Below are 20,974 nucleotides of genomic sequence, written 5' to 3' on the forward strand. Positions count from 1 at the left end.
GTCTCAGCTACATGGGAAGCTGAGGTGGGAGAATCACCTGAGTCTGGGAGGTCAAGGCTGCAGTGAGCCCTGATAGTGCCACTGCACTCCAGCCTGACAGAGTGAGACTGTCTCAAAAAATAAACAAATAAAAATAAAATATATGTTCGAAGTGTGTCTCTTTTTATAGCTTGTGCATATCCAATTTTGCTTAAACATTCTCCCTCACTCCAAGATTATATAAAATAGGTTCTTATATTTTCTTGTAAAAGTTGAATTGCTTGTTTACATTTAAGTGTTTGAAGATTGTGGAATTTATTACTGACTATGATATAAGATAGAGGTCTGTGCTGTTCCCCCAACCCCCTCTCCAGATAAAGAACTAGTTATGCCAGTACCATCCTCAACAGTACTATCATCTTGTTATACATTCACTCTCTTAATGAGACACAGTCCTAGATTCTCTAGTCTGTTCCACTGAACTATTTATGTAATTCTGGATCAATACCACATTGCTTTGATTAAGCAGATTTGGCTTACAAGGAATGACAACATGCTAAGAATAAGAAGTCTTCTTATTCTTAGCATGTTGTCATTCCTTGTAAGCCAAATCTGCCCTTGCTGGTTTTCTTTTCCATATTTGTCTTGGCTCCTCTCAGGTAGTACGTATTTATTCTTCTATAAAGACTTCAGGATTATTTTATTCAATTAAAAAGAAAACCCACCACTTTGGAAATTCTAACTGGAATCACAAGAAATTTACTTATTAATTTTGTAATAAGATATATTCAGGCATTACGTGTTTTAATTTCTGTAGGTTATATTTCACATTCTTCACTAAGAAGATTAAGGTATTAGTTCAATGTCTTTCTAGGTTATCTGCTGCTATTGTGAAAGAAATACTTAACTTCCATTTCTAGGTGCTTATCTTCAAAACACAGAAAAGATAATTTCTAGAGACCTATTTTTTATCCAGCTTCCTTGACAATTGTTTCTGTTGATTTTAGATTTTTTACTAGATGCTCTTGTGATTTCTAGACATATGACCATTTCATTGTCTTACTCCACTCACAAGAACCTCTAAGATAATATTAAAACTAATTGTAAAAGGTAAGATTCCCCTCTCATTCCTAATTTTAATTGAATAGCTTTAGTGTTTCGTCTTTTAGGAACTATCTGCTGTGGTGTGTGTGTGTTTGTGTACACACATATGGCCTTTATGTTTAAGTAATTTATTTTTATTCCTAGTTTGCTTTCTCAGACTGTACTATATTAGGAATGGCTACTAAACTTTTTCAGATAGGTTTCTAGCCTCTACTGACTTATTCATATATTCCTCTCCTTCAATATGATTGCATAACAATTGATGATAGTGATGAGTTTCTAATAGTTGATCACCCTGGTATTACTGGAAAATAACTATTGATTATAGTGCATTCGCGTTTTGATGCACTCAAGAGTCTATTTGTTAATAAATTATTTTAAATTTCTACATTTACTTTCATAAATAATATTGATCTTTATTTTTATTTTTTTAATTCATCAGATTTTTAAATTAAAATTTTGCTGATTTTATAAAATGAACCGGCAACCTTTCCATGTTTTACTATGTCCTAGAAGAGTAAAAATAACACTCAAATTTTCTGTTTTTCAAGCCAGTGTGACCAACATGGAGAAACCCCGTCTCTACTAAAAACACAAAATTAGCCGGGCGTGATGGCACATGCCTGTAATCCCAGCTACTCGGAAGGCTGAGGCAGGAGAATCGCTTGAACCCGGGAGGCGTAGGTTGCAGTGAACCGAGATCGCACCATTGCACTCCAGCCTGGGCAACAAGAGTGAAACTTCATCTCCAAAAACAAACAAACAAACAAAGAAAAAAACCTCAGCTGGAAATCCATGGATTCCTGGTGACTTTCTCAATGGTAACTTTTAATCATTTTGCCTATCTCTTCTATAGTAATTGGTCTATTCAACTTTTCCATGCTTCTTGGATCAACTTCGGTAATTTGTATTTTCCTAAGAAGTCAGCCCTATATTTTCAAATGTGTTGCCACAGGGCTGCATGTAATGTTTTCCTATAAAGTCTATTGATACTTCCTGTGTCTCCTTTCTCATTCCTGTTATCTGTTTCTTTCTTTTTTGTTGTTGTTGTTGTTGAGACGAAGTTTCGCTTTTGTTGCCCAGGCTGGAGTGCAATGGAGTGCTCTTGGCTCACTGCAACCTCTGCCTCCCAGGTTTGGGCAATTCTCCTGCCTCACCTCCTGAGTAGCTGAGATTACAGGCATACGCCACCACGCCCGGCCAAATTTGTATTTTTTTTAGTTCGGACGGGTTTCTCCATGTTGGTCAGGCTAGTCTCAAACTCCCGACCTCAGGTGATCCGCCCGCCTTGGCCTCCCAAAGTGCTGGAATTACAGGCATGAGCCATCATGCCCAGCCTCTCATTCCTATTATCTAGTTCTAAGTTAGGATGATTTCTTTCTGTTCCTGAGTTAGGATAATGAGAGTTTACTTTATTGGTCATTTCAAATAACCAGCTATTGGATTTACATAATTTTTAAATCTTATCATTTCCTAATTCCTCCATCCTAGTTTTTATATTTTTTTGTTTACTTAGTTGATCTTTTTCTAATTTCTTAGGATGCAGACTCAATTCTTTACTTTTTACCTTCATTAAATAATGAAAGTAAGTCTTTTCTCCAGGTGATATGCTCTACGATGCTTAGAATTCCTACAAAGACCAAGAAAGAAAAATACCTAAGATGAAAATGTTATGAGTCACAAGGCAAGTAAGCAATGGAACTAACAGGCTAGTTGTTGGCATTCTTAGAGAGGAGGGGGAAGAGTAAACTGTCCCTAGTGGGGGCAGGGGTGGAGTGTGCAGAAAGAGGAGGAGGAGGTAAAGGAAGAGGAGGTGGAAGAGGAGGAGGAGGTAGAAGAGGAGGAGGAGGTGAAAGAGGAGGGGGGGCAGTAGGAGGTGGAGGAGGAGGTGGAGGAGGAGGAAGAGGAAGAGGAGTTGGAGGAAGTGGAGGAGGAGGAGGAGGGGAAGGAGGAGGAGGGGAAGGAGGAGGAGGAGGGGAAGGAGGAGGAGGAGGGGAAGGAGGAGGAGGGGAAGGAGGAGGAGGAGGGGAAGGAGGAGGAGGAGGGGAAGGAGGAGGAGGAGGGGGAGGAGGAGGAGGAGGGGAAGGAGGAGGAGGGGGGAGGGGGAGGTGCAGGATGAGGAGGAGGAGGTGGAGGAGGAGGGGAGGAGGAGGGGGAGGGGAGGAGGAGGAGGAGGAGGGGAGGTGGAGGAGGAGGGGGAAGGGGAGGGGGAGGAGGAGGTGGAGGTGCAGGATGAGGAGGAGGAGGTGGAGGCAGAGGTGGAGGAGGAGGAGGAGGAGGGGGAGGAGGAGGAGGGGGAGGTGGAGGAGGAGGAGGAGGAGGGGGAGGTGGAGGAGGAGGGGGAAGGGGAGGGGGAGGAGGAGGTGGAGGTGCAGGATGAGGAGGAGGAGGTGGAGGCAGAGGTGGAGGAGGAGGAGGAGGAGGGGGAGGGGGAGGAGGAGGGGGAAGGGGAGGGGGAGGAGGAGGTGGAGGTGCAGGATGAGGAGGAGGAGGTGGACGCAGAGGTGGAGGAGGAGGAGGGGGTGGAGGATGAGGAGGTGGAGGATGAGGAGGAGGAGTAGGAGGAGGTGGAGGAGGGGAGGAGCAGGGGAGGTGGAGGTGGAGGATGAGGAGGAGGACGTGGAGGTGGAGGTTGAGGAGGAGGGGGAGGGGGAGGAGGAGGTGGAGACGGAGGAGGAGGAGAACGGGGAGGGGAGGAGGAGGTGGAGGGGCAGGATGAGGAGGAGGGGAGGAGGAGGGGGTGGAGGATGAGGAGGAGGAGGTGGAGGAGGAGAGGTGGAGGTGGAGGAGGGGTGGAGGATGAGGAGGAGGGGTGGAGGATGAGGAGGAGGAGGTGGAGGGGAGGAGGGGAGGAGGAGGTGGAGTAGGAGGAGGGGGAGGAGCAGGGGGAGGAGCAGGGGGAGGTGGAGGTGGAGGATGATGAGGAGGAGAGGGAGGTGGAGGTTGAGGAGGAGGGGGAGGAGGAGGTGGAAGGGGAGGGGAGGAGGAGGTGGAAGGGGAGGGGGAGGAGGAGGGGGAGGAGGAGGTGGAGGGGGAGGAGGAGGGGGAGGTGATGGAAGAGGAGGAGGTGGAGGTGGAGGATGAGGAGGAGGGGAAGAGGAGGAGAGGGAGGAGGAGGTGGAGGTGGAGGAGGAGGATGGAGAGGAGATGGAGGTGGAGGATGAGGTGGAGGAGGAGGGGGAGGGGGGGAGGAGGAGGAGGGGGAGGAATTGCTTCCATTTCCTGAGTGCAGGCTGAGTTTGAGCTATAATCTCTTATCTATCATCTTTCTTATCCCATTGTTAGGTTTTCACTCTTCATTTCGCATTTTGGGAAAAATGTTTGGGTTCATATTCAGGCTTAAAAAACTAACCAACAAACAAAAAAATTCCCACCGGAATGAATCCTGCAGTCAGACTACATTTAGCCTAATTTTAAAACTGCTATTAAATATCTAGAATCAGTGTTCCAAAGCGAAGGCACCCCAGGATCTTGAATCAGCAGAGATTCACTCCCATGTCACGACAGTGAGCTCATTCATGCATAAATGTGGCCTAATATATCTGAGGAGTATTTTCAGCACAGCTTGATATACAGCTCTGTTAATCAGAAGAGCCAGTAATTCAGAATCCACTCCTCCAGGTTCAGAAATGTACCCTTTTAAGAAGTGACCTTGTCTATGCAATAGCTTCAGACAGCAATTCTCAAAAACCAATGCTGAAGGGGCAAAGTGAATCTGCTTCTCCCAGGGTGAGAGGCTCTGACCTCATTAGAAAACTGTCTAAGGCCAGGAGCAAAGCTGCTACTATTTTCTTAATCCTCCCTAAAGGGAATTTTAGATGACTTAAAAGGTCTCAACCTGGCCTGGGGAACTTGAAAATGACACTCAAATAAAATCACATTCATTTATGCTCTACTAATTCAGAATTATTTTTATGATCTGGAAAGAGTTTGGACTCACGTTTCCATTTTTAGACCCTATGACAACAGGCTGAGAAGGAGGCTCAACCTACTTATGGGAACAAATTTTAGATGCTCTGACTCATACGTAAACAACCAAAGTGCTAATAATTTATCTGTTAGTTAGAGCAAATACTTCTATTTGGGTTGCTACCATAAGTCCTTGTAAGAACTAGAACCAAAATGACAATGTTCATATGTCCTATATTTAATTTTTTCACCTTGTTCCTGAATACTTTCCCCCGAGTAAATCCCAGTGAATAAAATGTTACTATTACATTAAACCCCCATTAGAACAGGAACTGTTTGGTAGTAGGAACCATTTAATGTTCCCAAGGGTCTCTGAGACCACTGAGGAAATAATACCACTCTGCTCTTTGTTGTTGCTGTTGTTGAGACGGAGTCTCACTCTGTTACCCAGGCTGGAGTGCAGTGGCGTGACCTTGGCTCACTGCAACCTCTGCCCCCTGGGTTCAAGCGATTCTCTGCCTCAGCCTCCTGAGCAGGTGGGACTACACAGGTTCTCACCACCATGCTAGCTATTTTTGTATTTTTAGTAGAGGCAGGGTTTCGACATGTTGGCCAGGCTGGTCTCAATATACCTCCCTTCTCTTTATGTCAACTTTTGGGGGGAAAGTCCAAAATTCCACCTTCCATGAACAAAAAACCTGACCTGGATCCTGCTTAAGCAACCTCAGATACTGGTCAAGAGCCAGATGTCAGACGACACACGTGAGTGAGTGCAGAGGCATGGCCAAGGGTGTAACTGTACCCCAAACATCACCGGGGGATGGGCACGGTACTGCCGCTACTAAGTCATAGAAATTTTAAAAAGGTGGAACAGGGCCCAGGGACCCTTAGAATCTACTGGCTGGTTCTGCACAGGACCGCCAGCTCAAGTACCTTCATATATTTCTGTTGCCCTAGAGGTTAACAACCCTGTAGGCCATCCACCCTCACTGCCATCTATGCACATTACCCTGCCTGCCTTAACCCATTCTTCAGGGAGGAAACTACAACTCCAGAACTGTAAGTAGGAGAGTTTCAAGACCCGGCGTTGGCTATAAACAAGCGCTGTTTCCAATTTCCCAGAAAAAAAAAAAAAAATCTCTAAAATAAGGTATTTGGTTGATTTCCCTCTGTCTGACCCCCACACAGTACTCTGGTTTTCATCTGTGAAAAATAAATCGAACAATCTCTTTTTTCCAAAGTTCCATGATATACAGCTACTTGTCATGGTTAAAATATAAAACAGCGCTGGTTGGAACTTCCAGATATCCTTGTATCTTTTTCAAGCACTTTAAATTTCACTTCCTGGTGAAAATATTCTATCTGATTCCATTCTTGGCAAACAACCGTATGCTAAAGCTTAAAGAGAAAAGAGTGGATGGGAGAACTAATATGCATTTTCACCATGCAAAGGACAACAGGGTAGACACAATTAAAAGGGCTTTTCCTCGTGCACAGGAGGGTGGGAGAACTGAGTGCCTTTGGATCGTCCCTTATTCCATCACACTGTAGCAAGTGGTGTACCCCAACTGCCTATGAAGGTGCCCAGGTGGGAATGCAATTGATTCCTACCTGTATGTTCGTGCTGTAATATTTGCCCAATGAGGTCAAGGAACAGGAGACCACCATGCCTCCCACAAGCACCCACACACTTCATGCCTCCAACCTCAGCCAGCAATTCTGTTACTTCTCACTTCTACGGATTTCTCTTCTCTTACTTGTGCTCTTTCCATTTTTTGCCTATTATTTCTCCCACATGTCTTAAGTTCTGTTGCCAGATCTCTATAGATATGTTACCATGTCTGGCAAAGATGAATTCTCCTGCACCTTAAGCAGCAGGCTGTCCTCCAAGAGCTTATACCCGAGGCGGGGAGGTTCAGACCCCGTGCAAACACGGATCCATAAACTGGTTACATTTGACTGGGAAACTTGGTATAATCTTCAAACCAATGTTGCTGGGCTGAACCAAGCTACTCTGATGCTGAAAGTTTGGGGGTTTTTTGTTGTTGTTGTTGTTGTTTTGAGATGGAGTCTCGCTATGTCACCCAGGATGGAATGCAGTGGTGCAATCTCAGCTCACTGCAACCTCCATCTCCTGGGTTCAATAGATTCTCCTTCCCCAGCCTCCCAAGTAGCTGGAATTATAGGCATATACCACCACGCCTGGCTAATTTTTGTATTTTTAGTAGAGACAGGGTTTCACCATGTTGGTCAGGCTGGTCCCGAACTCCCGACCTCAGGTGATCCGCCTGCCTCGGCCTCCCAAAGTGCTGGGATTACAGGCGTAAGCCACCGTGCCCCATGCTGAAAGTTTCAATGCATCCTGTACCCAGCGCAAAGGGGAGCATCTTTCATTCCTCTGCAAATAGCTTTATTGCAATTAAGAGGAATTAAAGGAATTAAGGAAACCATTGTACAGAAGGTGGTATCTGAACTGGGTCTCATCAGCTAAGCAAAGTCCAGACATATGCAGAAGGAGGCACAAGGACACTAGGATTCTGAGGCTGAAAGAACAGCACAGAGGGAAACAAACATCAGAACATATACAGACAACCCAGGCAGTCTAGCGTGGCTAGAACCAAGGGGGTGTGAAAGGAAATGAGAGGGGACCTGGGTTAGACCAAAACTATATTCTACCAGGATGCCAGGGAAAAGGTTTGGGACCATTTTTTTTTTTTAACAATAATTCTATTTCTTAATTACTGGTGGTTTCTACCATTTCTCTGTGAAATCTTCAACTAATGACTAATGAATAGCCCTGAAATTTCAAGATCCGCCTTCCTACATGTTTTCTATTCTTACTAACTTAATCATCTCATTTCCCTCTCCCAACTGACACACTCCACAGTCCCTACCAGCTGCCTGCCTCCCTCCTTCTCTCCCTGCCAACCACACACACACGCACACACATACACACACACCCCTCTAGTCAAAATAGCCCAAGCTACTTATGATTATAAAACAAACTTTCAAATATTTTTACCAAAAACATTTCTTCTATATATAACTTCCATCATTTTAAAAAGGGTAAATATTTTTGCCAGGTGGCTATATTTACCTTTCTTTAATCTCTGTTATTCTTTTGGACATTTGTGAACACAACAGATTACTTGGCGTGTTAGTTCATGGCTTTACTGCCCATTCTCCTACCAACCCACAACTGTGCCTGTACTAGCTAGAAGCTGGTGACCACAAAATTATATTAGTTCACTAGGAGTTAATTAAAAGGACTAAGAACCTCAAAAGCAGGAAACACAAATAGGACATAATAAAGATGATACCTTTAATTGATTCTACATTGCTTACTCTACTTGGCCGATCTTAGAATATCTTATGGTTATGGATAAAATGTCTTTGATGGGTTGAACTCTCAACCCAAACATCCCATATGGAGATGCTCACGGACTATTGGATGTCTGGATCTGATCCACATTCTGCTTTATCACTGGCATGACGCCGAGTTCCTCCCCTGCCATTTTTTGAACTATTTTTTCCCTTTCTTCATTATACTCTGTTGGATTTCAGAGTTGGAGAGTTTCATTTTGTCTCACAAACCATTTGACCTCTAGTGCTTTTTATAGCACCTTCTTGCTTCTTTTTTAAACATTCACATAGATGACCCTCAGAAAGATCTACAATACATATAAAACCTTTTATGTAATGAGTGTCTAATATGACGAACATGATGGAATATCTAAACCTATTTTTACAAGACTAAAGCTCAGAAACATAAGCAATTCCCATGCGTCATGACCTGTCACCAGTTAACATAATGTGAAGGAAAGTGACGAGAATGATTTTCATTTACTTAGACGCCTGCTCATTCATTTGGTTGCAGTAATCCCAAGAAAACCTTGCCCAGCGGAAATTTCAAGGTTTCTATTAGACTGTAAGCATCTTGAAGTCAAGGGACTTACTTTACTCCTTTATGTACTCCACATAACCACCTTGTCACATATACACCAAAAGCAAAATAACTGCTTATTGTGAATAAGTAAATCACCACTAATTATTTTGTAAATGTATTTGTGCCTACAAAGTACAGACAGATCTACGATAAAGTCAGCTAGACATTTTTTTTTTTTTTTTTTTTTTGAGAAGGAGTCTCATTCTGTTGCCCAAGGCTGTAGTGCAGTGGTGCAATCTTGGCTCACTGCAACCTCCGCTTCCCGGGTTCAAGCAATTCTCCTGCCTCAGCCTCCCGAGTAACTGGGATTACAGGGCGCACACCACCACATCTGAGTAACTTTTGTATGTTTAGTAGAGATGGGGTTTCACCATGTTGGCCAGGTCTCACTCCTGGCCTCAAATGATCTGCCCGCCTTGGCCTCACAAAGTGCTGGGATTACAGGCATGAGCCACCATGCCCAGCCGCCTAGGTTTTTGGAGTCAAAATGGTTGAATTTTTATTATAAGTCATTCTATGAAACTGGTTATTTTCTGTGGCTAAAAGCAGTGGCTTTTTCACAGCAGTTGGATTGAACTGGGTTCTCTAAAACCAGGGTGATAAGATTAGTACAAATCTTCAGACTGAAAAACTTTCTCCAATTATGCCCTTATAAATTGCAGTACACAGTTGTTATTTTTCAAATGCTACAAGTTTTTAGGGTCTGATTCACTAGTCTTCTCAGACAGTCTGGCAAGACTTAATTTATCTGAGAGATCAACTACCAAATGGAGAATTTCATTTAATTATATAAAAAGTAAAAAAAAAAATTGCAAAATGTTTTTACCAGTCATGGTTATTTTAACATTTACTAATTTGGGTATAGCTAACATAGTTTAGAAAAAAAAAAAAAGATCATCTGTTTCTTTGTATAAAAAGCTGTCTTTAAAAAGAAAACCCCTATACATTTACCAACATTCCATATTGTTATGCTAAAATCTTTCCTACAGTGTACTAGCCCTCATCACTGAATCTAGATATACTTAGATTATTACCACCACTTCCCAAAAATTTACCTTCCAAAACTGAAATGTAAGAGATTAGAAATACTAAATCTAACAATAAAGAATTTTATTTTATTTTTATTATGACAGTGGTTTCACTACTTGTAGTCACTTTTACTGCCAAGTCAGTTTGTGGATAATTTAAGAAGTAATTTACAATTAAGTTTTTATTTAAGTATATCTAAGTATGCATTGAGGGCCAGGTGCGGCGGCTCACACCCATCATCCCAGCACTTTGGAAGGCTGAGGTGGGAGGATGGCGTGAAGTCAGGCGTTCTAGACCAGCCTGGGCAACACAGTAAGAATCCGTCTCTACAAAAAAAAAAAAAAAAAAAAAAAAATAGCCAGTGTGGTGGTGTGCGCCTGTAGTCCCAGCTACTTGGGAGGTTAAGGTGGAAGGATTACTTGAGCCCAGGAGCTCGAGGCTACAGCGAGCTACAACCATGTCTCAGTCCTTCGGCCTGGGTGACGAACTAAAACCTTGTCTCTTAAAAAAAAAAGTATGCACTGAGGCCCCAATATTATCAGTTATTAACACAGGTAGATGTGCACACATGGACACGCCTCACAGCAGCAGTAAAGCAAATAAATTGAACTAGTAACTCTTACATGGTGGCATGTATACTAGCAAGCATAATAGGCCCTTAACATCAATGATGAGAAAATGAATAAAGCAAAGGCACTTGTCAAACAAAGGAGTATGACGTATCAGAGACAAATGGAGAAGGATGAAGGCTGTGTTGAATGTATGCAGCAGGAATGGAGGGGAACGCTATCCAAGAAAGACCCTACCACCCAAAGGATCAAGTCTGAACCCCTTCCAGGGGGAAGCTGGTGTGGAACAGGACAGGCAGGCTGGAGGAGTGCACCAGGAGGAAGTGCAAATCCACATGTTGAAAAGGAACTGCACCATCCCTGTTTGCAAACCGCTGTTGCATGCTCCTCCGGAGAAAGCCACCAGTCCAGCGCTTCTCCAAGCTGACTGTGCATGAGTCACCCAGGGAATCCAGTAATTGGTAGATTCTATCTCAGCCCCTCTGGGGCAGGGCCTGACATCTTGCATTTATGATGAGCTCCAGGGATGCTGCTGCCCGTGGACCACACTTTGGCAAGCACTATCCTGGAGGACAGCCTGGCCAATAATAGGCAGAGGGAAAGAGAGTTTAACAGAAAGAATATCACCTGCCAGGCAGGGAACAGGAGACCTAGGCTTCCGGCTCTCCCTTTGTTTCCTGCTCTCAGGTCCTTTAGCTGTAAAACACAAGGGATCTCTTAGGTTCCTTTGTAGCTTTAAAAACTTGAGGCAGGAAGAAAGGTTTATGGCCTGAAGAGCTGCACCTCTTAAATCAGGGATTAAAGATGGGGACAGAGCTTTAGAGAATAAAAGGTTACTGAGGAGCTGCACATCTTCAAGGCAAGACAGGAAGAATTTACTTATTTTTATTGGAATGCCTCGACAAAAATACCAAATGACATATGCCCAGGGCTATTTTTGCAAAACAATGGACAAGTCTGGGAATAACTCAAGCGTCCATCAACAGGGGACTGACTGAATGAACTTCCGTCAGCCTATAGCATGGAGTTATAAAAAGACAAGGGAATTCTCTGTATACTGACATTGAGTGAGTTCCAGTATACAATGCTAAGTGAAAAAAAGAAAACCAGGGCTCAGAACAGTATGTACCGTGTGCTGCTTTATGAGTAAGAGAAAATACAAATATATCCATACTCTTTCCAAAAAGGGCAATGGAGGAGGGATAACCCCAGAACAAATAAAGACAGTTACCTATAAGGGGACAGGGATGGAAGGTGGCTCTTAATACAAGAGCGTAATAAGAACATAAACATAAACATAAACTATTTATCAAGTTAGTGGTGAACTCATATAGAGAAACATTATTTCACCTGACTTTAAAACCTGTTTTTATTGTTATCCCTGATGGTATATGCTAAATAAAAAAGGACTGCCAAGAAATATTTAACTGCCTTCAGTAGCAATAAAGATAGCAAACTGTTAACAATGGTTGAAGCTGAGTGATGGGGTTTCATTATGCTGCTGGTTCTCATGTTATCTTCTCTATTTTAGTATATGTTTGAAGAATAATTTAAAAATAGCTTTCCAAATAATCTTCTGCTTTTTTTATTGAGACTGGATCACACTCTGTCACCCAAGCTGGAGTACAGTGGCGTGACCTCGGCTCACTGCAACCTCTGCTTCCTGGGTTCAAGCGATTCTCCTGCCTCAGCTTCCCAAGTAGTTGGGATTACAGGCAGGCACCACCATGCCTGGCTAATTTTTGTATTTTTAGTAGAGATGGGGTTTCACTATGTTGGCCAGGGTGGCCTCGAACTCCTGACCTCAAGTGATCTGCCCGCCTTGGCCTCCCAAAGTGCTGGGATTACAGGCATGAGCCAACGCACCAGCCTAATCTTCTTTATCTAACATTAACATACACACACTGAGCAAGAATACAAGAGAGTCCAGGTTTGCAACAAAGACAACCTTAGTCCACCAAAAGTGAATATCAATATATATAAGATCTAAGATACAAGTAGGTAAGAAGGTGGGGAAGTGGGGCCACACCTGACTCCTACTGCAAAGTAATAGATTCAGCATCTGTACAGACCTCACTGTACTCAAATACATTTTATATTAGTTCATTCTGTTTTCACAACAAAATTGCAGGATGACTACTCTGCCCACCTGTAGCAAAGGTAAGTGACTCCATTTGATTCCAGCTCAAGTTCTTTAATCTGCAAGTCCAGTGCTTTTCATACTGGCCCCTCTGGTAGCCCCACTAACAGGAGTGTAGGGCAGGAATGGGGTTCACAAAACTAAAGCCAACAATCTCCAGTAGTACTTTAAAAATTCATGCTAATTTTTAACTTTGTTCCATAACATAACATTAACACGAAAATAGTGTATTTCATGACTTATCATCAATTAAAATAGGCCTGCATATGTATTTTGTGGCTTTATGGACCCAGAAGCCACAATTACTTATTCTGATTATCAGAGGCATTAAATGGCACCAGCCTCCCTGAGGCAGTGATAGCTGTCACCCAGCAAAAAATGGGACAAGTCCCATTGTCCAGCTAGCACATTGCTGGTAGCATTTCCAGTTCACAGTATTTCAACTGGCACCTACAAATACATTTTCTGTTAATGTAACTTTTTAAACCTGAAAATTCTGTCTAGTCTTTTAAATACATCACCCAGAAATGAGTTAGTGAATGCAATGGAAAATAAATTAAAATCACATAATATGGTTTGAAATGGTTCAAAATTATCCGGGCACATTTTTGAAAGAGCATTTCATGGCTACCCTGAGCAGAGAGCCGAGATAACAAAGAACATACCTTTGCAGCAGCCTATTTCAAAGAAAAAGAAAACAATAAGATTGACTACTATATCTGTTAACAAAATGGCAGCAATTTTGTTTGTGCTTTTTTAATAAACTTTTTTGTTTCAGACTTAGAGAATTATTACAAAGATAAGATGGAGTCCCCATGTACCCTGAAGCCAGTTTCCCCTGGCTTAAGGGGAACGTATTAAGATCTACGTTGGTTCAGGACATGTCTCACAATTAATGCATCAAGGTTGATTTATTATTAACAAAATTCCACACTTTATTTCCATTTCCTCAGTTTTTCCCTAATGTTCTTTTTCCTGTTGCAAGATACAGTTTTCTTTCCATTTAAATTCAACCATAGGAAGGCTATTAAGCTAATAACAAATTCAGGCCTAAGAGACTAAAATGTTTCTCAAGGCATCCTTAGCTAAAGAAAAATGCAGATGTTGGAAGAAATACCAGAGTCAGCTCTTCAACAAACCAACCTTCATCTATATAGCATCAGAATCACCACTTCAGAGAACTTAAATGAACTTAAACTTAAACATGGTCTCAAACTTTTGGGCTCAAGCAATTCTCATGCCCCAGCCTCCTAAAGTGCCGGGATTACAAGCGTGAGCCACCGCGCCTGGTCTTCCACAGCATTTGGTATATGGTCAACCAGTACCGATGCTTTAGGCTGTGTGTCAGGTGCCATCCTGTGCAGTGTAGAAAGTGGAGCAGCACCCAAGCCTCTACCCACTAGATGCTTGCCAGCTTCACACCCCACTCCCTCGAATATGACAATGAAAAATGTCCCCAGATAGTGTCAAATGTCCTTTGTGGGGGAGAAGGCAAAACTGCCACTGGTTGAGAACCACTGGCTTTAAGCAATTAATCATATGGATAAATATAACAAAATTTCTATCGCAATATAAGATGTCAACGTGGATTAAACAACTGTTTTTAAAAACCTTTTATTAGACTATATAAACGAGTATTTGTCTTAGAAAATATAATCAATATGAAAACCAAAGAAGGCCGGACGTGATGGCTCACGCCTGTAATCCCAGCACTTTGGGAGACCGAGGCAGGCAGATCACCTGAGGTCAGGAGTTCGAGACCAGCCTGGCCAACATGGCAAAACCCGTCTCTACTGAAAATACAAACATTAGCTGGCATCTGTAATCCTAGCTACTTGGGAGGCTGAGGCAGGAGAATTGCTTGAACCTGGGAGGCAGAGGTTGCCGTGAGTGGAGATTGTACCACTGCGCTCCAGACCTGGGTGACAGAGCGAAACTCCGTCTCAAACAAACAAACAAACAAACAAAAAAACAAAGAAGCCAAATCATAGTTGTTCCTGTCGACTATTATGAATTAGTGCTTTGTAAAATAATAAATGTAATGTATAGGTTTACTAACTCCCTAGAAACAAGGAATTCACATTAGAAATCATTCTTAACCCTTTCCATCCTAGGATTCTAAGGTAAACATCAGATTCTATAACTAGCAGCCAAACCAATAAGCATGAGGCAGAACTTGGTCTGGGAAAGAGGCCAAGACAGATAATCCATGACCACTGTGTGTCCCCCAGCTCCCCCACACTCCACCTTACAGGGCCATGGAGACACTGCTCAGGAATCCTTTTGCCACCAGCAATTAAAATAGGCCCCATTCCCTAAAAGAAAATTAGGGCCAGGGAGTAGAAAAGATCCAGCTGGGGAGGACATACCTAATAAACGCTTTAGGCTGATGTCCCCAGCTTCTTATATGTCACTCTGCTTAATTTGGGATTGGAGGTAGCAAGGAATAAGCCAATAATCCACAGTTCTCAAGGGAAATCTGATAGGCTGCAGGATGATGCCATCCAATTTTTTAAAAAGTGGTTTTAAAAGTTGTTTCTTAAAATAAATTTTAAAAAAGGGCCACCTCTCATTTCTGCAGCTCTGAAAGCTTTTTTCATCTTTGTAAAGGTCTCGACATAAACATGTAGAAATACCACCATCACATATCTAGGTCAGAAGAAAGGGCTAACTTTACCTACCCTACAGCTACTAGGCCATCCAGACAGCTCTTTCCTTTATGTAGGGGTGCCAAGGGGTGTCCGAGCAGAAAGGTGAAGAAGGCAGGTCGGTGCCAAAGAGACCCAGGCTGTTATCACTTGCAGGTGAGAGCCTTTGATCAGCCGCTACCACCCCCACCCCCACCCACTGGAGAGACTGTGGGGCAGCGCCTTCCCTCAAGCAGGCTCAGGGGGAAAGGCTCACCAGAAAGTCCTCGGATTTTAGGAACCCTCAAGCCCTCCACCCAACAGGCTGCTCTGTGGTTGCTCTCTTCTGCTGAACAGCTTTGGTTCCACCTCATCGGTCTCAGCCCAAATTCCATCCAAGGCAAAGAGAGCACATAAAGAGAAAACTGGCCATGCCCAGTTCCTACAGGTGGGCAGGGAAGGGATCACATGGGAGGACCACGGAGCTCGGCCTGTGCATACTAACCCAGCTCAATGTTAATCAAGGCAAAAGATCATTTACATTAAAGATCATTAACCAGGTACTTGGGTCCCTTGGCAAGAGGCGAGAGTTCACAAGTTAAAAAATGCATGTGGATCAAGGGGCAGCCTCTTGTTGCCAAACACAGGTTTGGGTAATTTCAGGGGAAGGGCACGTCAATGGCAAGGAAGGGGCAGAAGCAAACGGGGGCATCTCAGGAGGGGGCCCCGTTTCCTTCTTGCAAAGCTGCTCCCACCCACAGCCACACTCCATTCAATCAGGTTTATGTGCTGTTCTTCCTTGTCCCTTATGAGGTAGAACCATCACCTTGCGTGCAAAGCAGCTTACAGGTAAGGAATTATAAACAGGTTAAGGTTTATGGCGTTTGTCTTGCCAATTTTCCATCTCTCAATAGAAACATCTCCTTTTAAGGTGACGGCCCAGGCTCTATCATGGCAAGTCCCACCCAAAAAGGAAGGCACTTCCCTATTCACGAAACCACTTTGCTGTTCCTCCCACATCCAGGGACCCACTGCCACAGAATTCTCAAGCACAACAAGAAGTCGCCATCAAGCAAACAGGGTCAGAAGTTCAATTTCACACATTACCAACCGCCGCGGTTTTGAAGATTTCTGGCAAATGTTCTTTCTGACATGCTTCAAGTTGCTACACATGCTCGGTGCCCTCCTCCTCACCATCTCCTCTTCCCCCTCGTAAAAATCAGCAGGAGCTCCCGTCTCAGCCTTTGTCTAAGGCAGCCTGAGACTTTCTCATTGTTTATATAGCATCATCCAAAAAGAGCAGGCACTGCCCTGGTTTTCTATTCCAGCACTAACCTAATTCAATTTTCCTCAAGTTATATGTTTACCGGAGAGTATTACCTGTGGCTGATGTTAAAAAAAAAAAAAGAGAGAGAGAACAGAAAAGTAGAGCCCCAATATCCCTGCTAGTAAGATTAGGTCAAAGAAAAAGATTAATTTCTATGTCTTTTTTAATGGCACATAACATGAGTAGTCTTTAACTTAGAGTAAAGGAAAACATAAGTGCCAGTTTTATTTTCTCTTAAAGGGAATAACAGTTTATACATTTGAGGGCTGAAGAATGAGGTAAAAGACAATGAGTAATGATTAGGCACCTCATTTACAATTTTTTGAAGTTCCTAACTGCACGTTTATCCATATAAGAGCAAAATCATTTAATCTGTGTGAATACATGTAAAAACTTAAGTTAGGGGTCATGTGACTCATCCCCAGGTATTTCCTGTAAAAGTTATAAAACAAATGAGAAGGTGTGTGTATCCCAGGAGGTGAATCTAAAACAATAGAGAAGTATGTTGTCCCATCACGAGCTGGCTGATTGCATTAGCTATGCTCTAAATTGAACTTAATTCACAGTGAAGCCTACAAAGAATCAAATTTTAAATAAAAGATCTGTCCTTGCTTCACCTGAGGTTTTGAACTCAGAAATTTGAAAATTTCTGAACTCTGCATGACAGATTCCTTTACAGTGTCTATTTTTGACATTTCAGGAACACAGTGATGACAAATGCAGTAATTTATTCATAAAAGGGGGGAGAGGCACCAGAGCAATATCTGTGTAATTTTTGACTGCACCACCCTGAAGAAAAGAGGTTGCAAACAAGATGATACAGGTTAAATACATAAATAATTAAAATGTTTTCACTGTGCCGCCTTTTGATTTTGAAGCATGCAAAAAATGTCTAATGGACATTTTAAAAAGAAAGCAAGCAAGTTCAAATAATCCCCCTAATCCTGCACATTTGGGTTAAAGCTAATGGATTCACGGTAAGAGAACCTTCTCCTGATGTGGGCACTAATCGAGTAATAAAGGGAATGGAACCTTCGGTGGCACTTACCAGATTCCAGGCAGGAAGAGCTCGTCTGAAGTGGGGAGTGGAGAGAGAGGCAGGTCTAGATTCAGATTGTCTGTTTCCCCTAACAACAGCAACGGCGGCGAGGAGAAATCCTGGTCTCCGCCAGCTCCCGGCCAGGTAACCAACAGCCTGGAGCGGGAGGTGCCTTGCTGGGGAGGCACCGCGTGGACAGGGCTCTGCGGCCGCTCCCGCCCAGGTAGGGCCCCGCGCAGCCACCCACCCGGGCACCCTCGCGCGGCTTAAGCCTGTCTGGGTTGGAAGCTGCTGCCGCGGATGCCTGCCTCTCTCGAATCGGGAGCAAATTCAAATGTGGGGAACACGGAAGTGCCTCATCAGAGGCAGCAGAGCCAATGACTATAGGAGGAACTTCGTGTATTCAAGAGACACAAAAAAGCAATTCAAACCACAGCCCCACAATGCTGCCCTTGCAGCAAAACAACATCAGGGAAGTTATGACAACAGCCAACTTGCCATGAGACATGTGTATACCTGGCTTGGCCCAGGTGACCCTGGAGCCTCAGGGATCCCTCTCAGGTGCATGGAATGCCCCTTTTGGAATATCAGTGGCATCTTTTCCTAAATGTCCATAGCAATGTTAAAAAGAAATATATTCAAGGCAATAAGGAAACTCCTCTAGATACTTCTGTTTAAATAACTGTCCCACTGTCCTCACATACAGGGCATGAGCCTGTATTTTCATCAGCCAAAACTAGCTTTGGATCCCATCTCCACTAGCTTCGTGACATCCAGCAAGCTTCTTGTCCCATGCCACCTTTGGCGTCCTTGTTTGTAGAAACAGCCTTGAAACCTCCTTCACGTGCTGCTTTCGGACCACAGGTCCTGCAATCAATGTGCTTTGGCCCTTTTTACGTTTCCTTGCCTTTCACAGTCACCCGTGGCTCTAAAAGTATTATCCGAAATCAACCAGTCACCCCTTTCACCTTCTCTCAGTTTAAAAATGGATCCAGTGCATACCCAATAGCAAAATATTTTCCTCTTTGCTCTCATTTTTTTTTTTTTAACTAATGTCTCCAACAGGTTAGGGAGGCCAATTTTAAAATCATTTTTGCATACAATGGTCAAAGAGACAGATCCCATGACCCCCGCAGTCCAAACCCTGCCAGGGACAACAAGTTGCAGCCCAAGGCAAAGGGGGTTTCTTCTGTTTAAAGTTCTGTGTAAATTCCCATTTCAAGGCCAAGAACAGGCCCCTTTTAAGAGCCAAGAGTGTTGAGGAAAATGAAGGCTTTATTGGGCCAAAAGGTCTTTTTCTTGAATGCTTCCTTTTAAAAGGCAATTATTTCTTACAATGGGAATTTACAGCTAACTTATATTAGCACTCTTCGATAACATAAGAACGACCAGGGCATGGGTGACCCGCCCAGCACTTATCAAGTGACTGTCCATGGAAGGAGGAGATGCAGAGTCCCACCTGGGCCGAGAGGCCGCATCACCATCTGCTGGTGGCTCCTGCATTTTACAGTCATGAGCCCTACACCATCTTCCACCTCCTCTGTAGCAGGCAGCCCATTAGAATTCCTGTTTTATTACATTAACGTTCTCACAGCTTGGTTTGGCTGCTCAAGGACAACTCTTGTTCTTTCCCACCGGATCTTCTTTCCAACCTTCATTCTTTCCCACAGACTCGTAATCAGGCCACTAACGACAGCGGGGAGCGTAAAAGTTCTCTTCCCTACCCACCTCGCGTGATGCGGTGACACAGAATGAAATTCACAACACACATGGAGAAAAGGAAAACAACCAATCCTTCCCCAGAACGGAACAGCTAAGAGCCAACGCTACTGAAAAGTATGGGGCAGGCATCTCCACCGAGTGCAAGGAAGAGGCCAGGTGAAGACCCAGGAAATAAATCAAAAAAGGGACAGCCTTTGAGCTGGTTCCTGACCGGTGAGCAAGACTTAGCTGGGCTCAGGCAAGCTGTTCTGTGTGGCTGGAATAGAGAATATACTGGAAATCAGGGAGGTCAAAAACAATGAGCAGGAGATATTGGAAGAAATGTTCCTAACCACTTCACTCTCCCAAAGCCTTCACCCATCCCTGGTGACTATATCTAGGTCCAGCAGGGTCTCAGAAGCAGGTGCCAACCTGAGGGGAATATTTACCAGATGAAGTGAAGGCCGTGAAAAAAGAAGAAATTGGAAAATTCATTATTTAAATGGTATCACTGGGATACTCTCTAAAATGATATCAGTAATTTCTAAAAAAGATCTAGGGGGAAGAGAATAAATCTGGGTTTTACAGGCAGCTGTGATGAGGCCTGGGTGACCAGCTGTGCCACAGCTGGCAAATGTGTCTACACGCAGTAGTGGCATCTGTTTGCAGTATGACAGGAGAGGGTGCCTCTTTTAGGTACAAAGGAAGATAGGAATTATCACAGAACTTCATACCACATAAAAGGTCCTGTCTCTTACTTCCATTACCCCAGTATATTATTTGCAAGTCTGTGAAATTAAGTATATGATTGGTATTCAGTTTAATTTTATACCAGAATAATTCAAGAGGTAAATTTCAGTACCTTCTGTCTTCCAATCAGATGTACATTCTCATATATAAAATATTCCAAAGAAATAGCTCCTAAATAAAATGACTCAGATCAAGAAATACAGTCTCACATCTGACCTCATCCACACCCTATATACTGCCCTTACTCTCCTCTTAGCCACTTCACTGTAAAAATCTTTGCAACTGCCACAGGTGCATGCCCCAAACCATACAGGCTGTTGTGCTGTGTTGGAACATGATCACATCAGACTAGGATATCAATTGTTTAAAATGATCAGAAGTGAAGAAAGCAGGCAGAAAGACAAGTCTATACATTAAAGGATCCCTTTCTTTCTTTCTCTTTCTTTCTTTCTTTTTTCTTTCTTTCTTCTTTCTTTCTTTCTTTCTTTTTTTACATCTGGAAATCTATGGCCCATGTTCAAGTGTCAGGCTCAGCTCAAATTAGCAAGTGATGATAAATTCCTGGAGGCCTAGAACTCCGTGTTCGTCATCTCCCAGTACAGTGCCTTTCAACATAAATAGATGGTTGCTGAACTCCCCTGAAAGAAAGAGACAAGTACCTGTGGGCTGCATCACCACCAGCGAACCCAGCAGATGGCACAGATGCCTGCGTTCAGCTAGGTAGGAAACCAACCATGTAAGCAGTGAAAAGCATGTCAAGACAGCTAGTAAAAACCATTAAAGTGAGTGGTAAACTGTCAAAAGGCTAACATGAATCACTAAACTAGAAAAGCTAGGAGTCAGGAGACCTCAGA

General features: G+C 43.4%; 1 protein-coding gene across 16 annotated transcripts in view; it reads right to left on the minus strand.

Moving 5' to 3' along the window:
* The window catches only part of NEDD4L (NEDD4 like E3 ubiquitin protein ligase), a 367,577-nt gene that overhangs the window by 192,619 nt on the left and 153,984 nt on the right, over positions 1 to 20,974 (minus strand). Inside the window, exon 1 of one of the 16 annotated variants that reach the window (XM_030810351.1) lies at positions 17,679 to 18,033. The exons of 13 other annotated variants lie outside the window; for them this stretch is intronic. The gene's annotated coding sequence lies outside the window, so the exon portion shown is untranslated. Of the gene's footprint in view, positions 1 to 17,678; positions 18,034 to 20,974 lie in introns of those variants that run through there. 2 more of the 16 variants (XM_030810353.1, XM_030810354.1) reach the window with 2 other exon arrangements.

Source organism: Nomascus leucogenys, chromosome 4, assembly GCF_006542625.1.
Source record: "Nomascus leucogenys isolate Asia chromosome 4, Asia_NLE_v1, whole genome shotgun sequence".
Lineage (NCBI taxonomy): Eukaryota > Metazoa > Chordata > Mammalia > Primates > Hylobatidae > Nomascus > Nomascus leucogenys.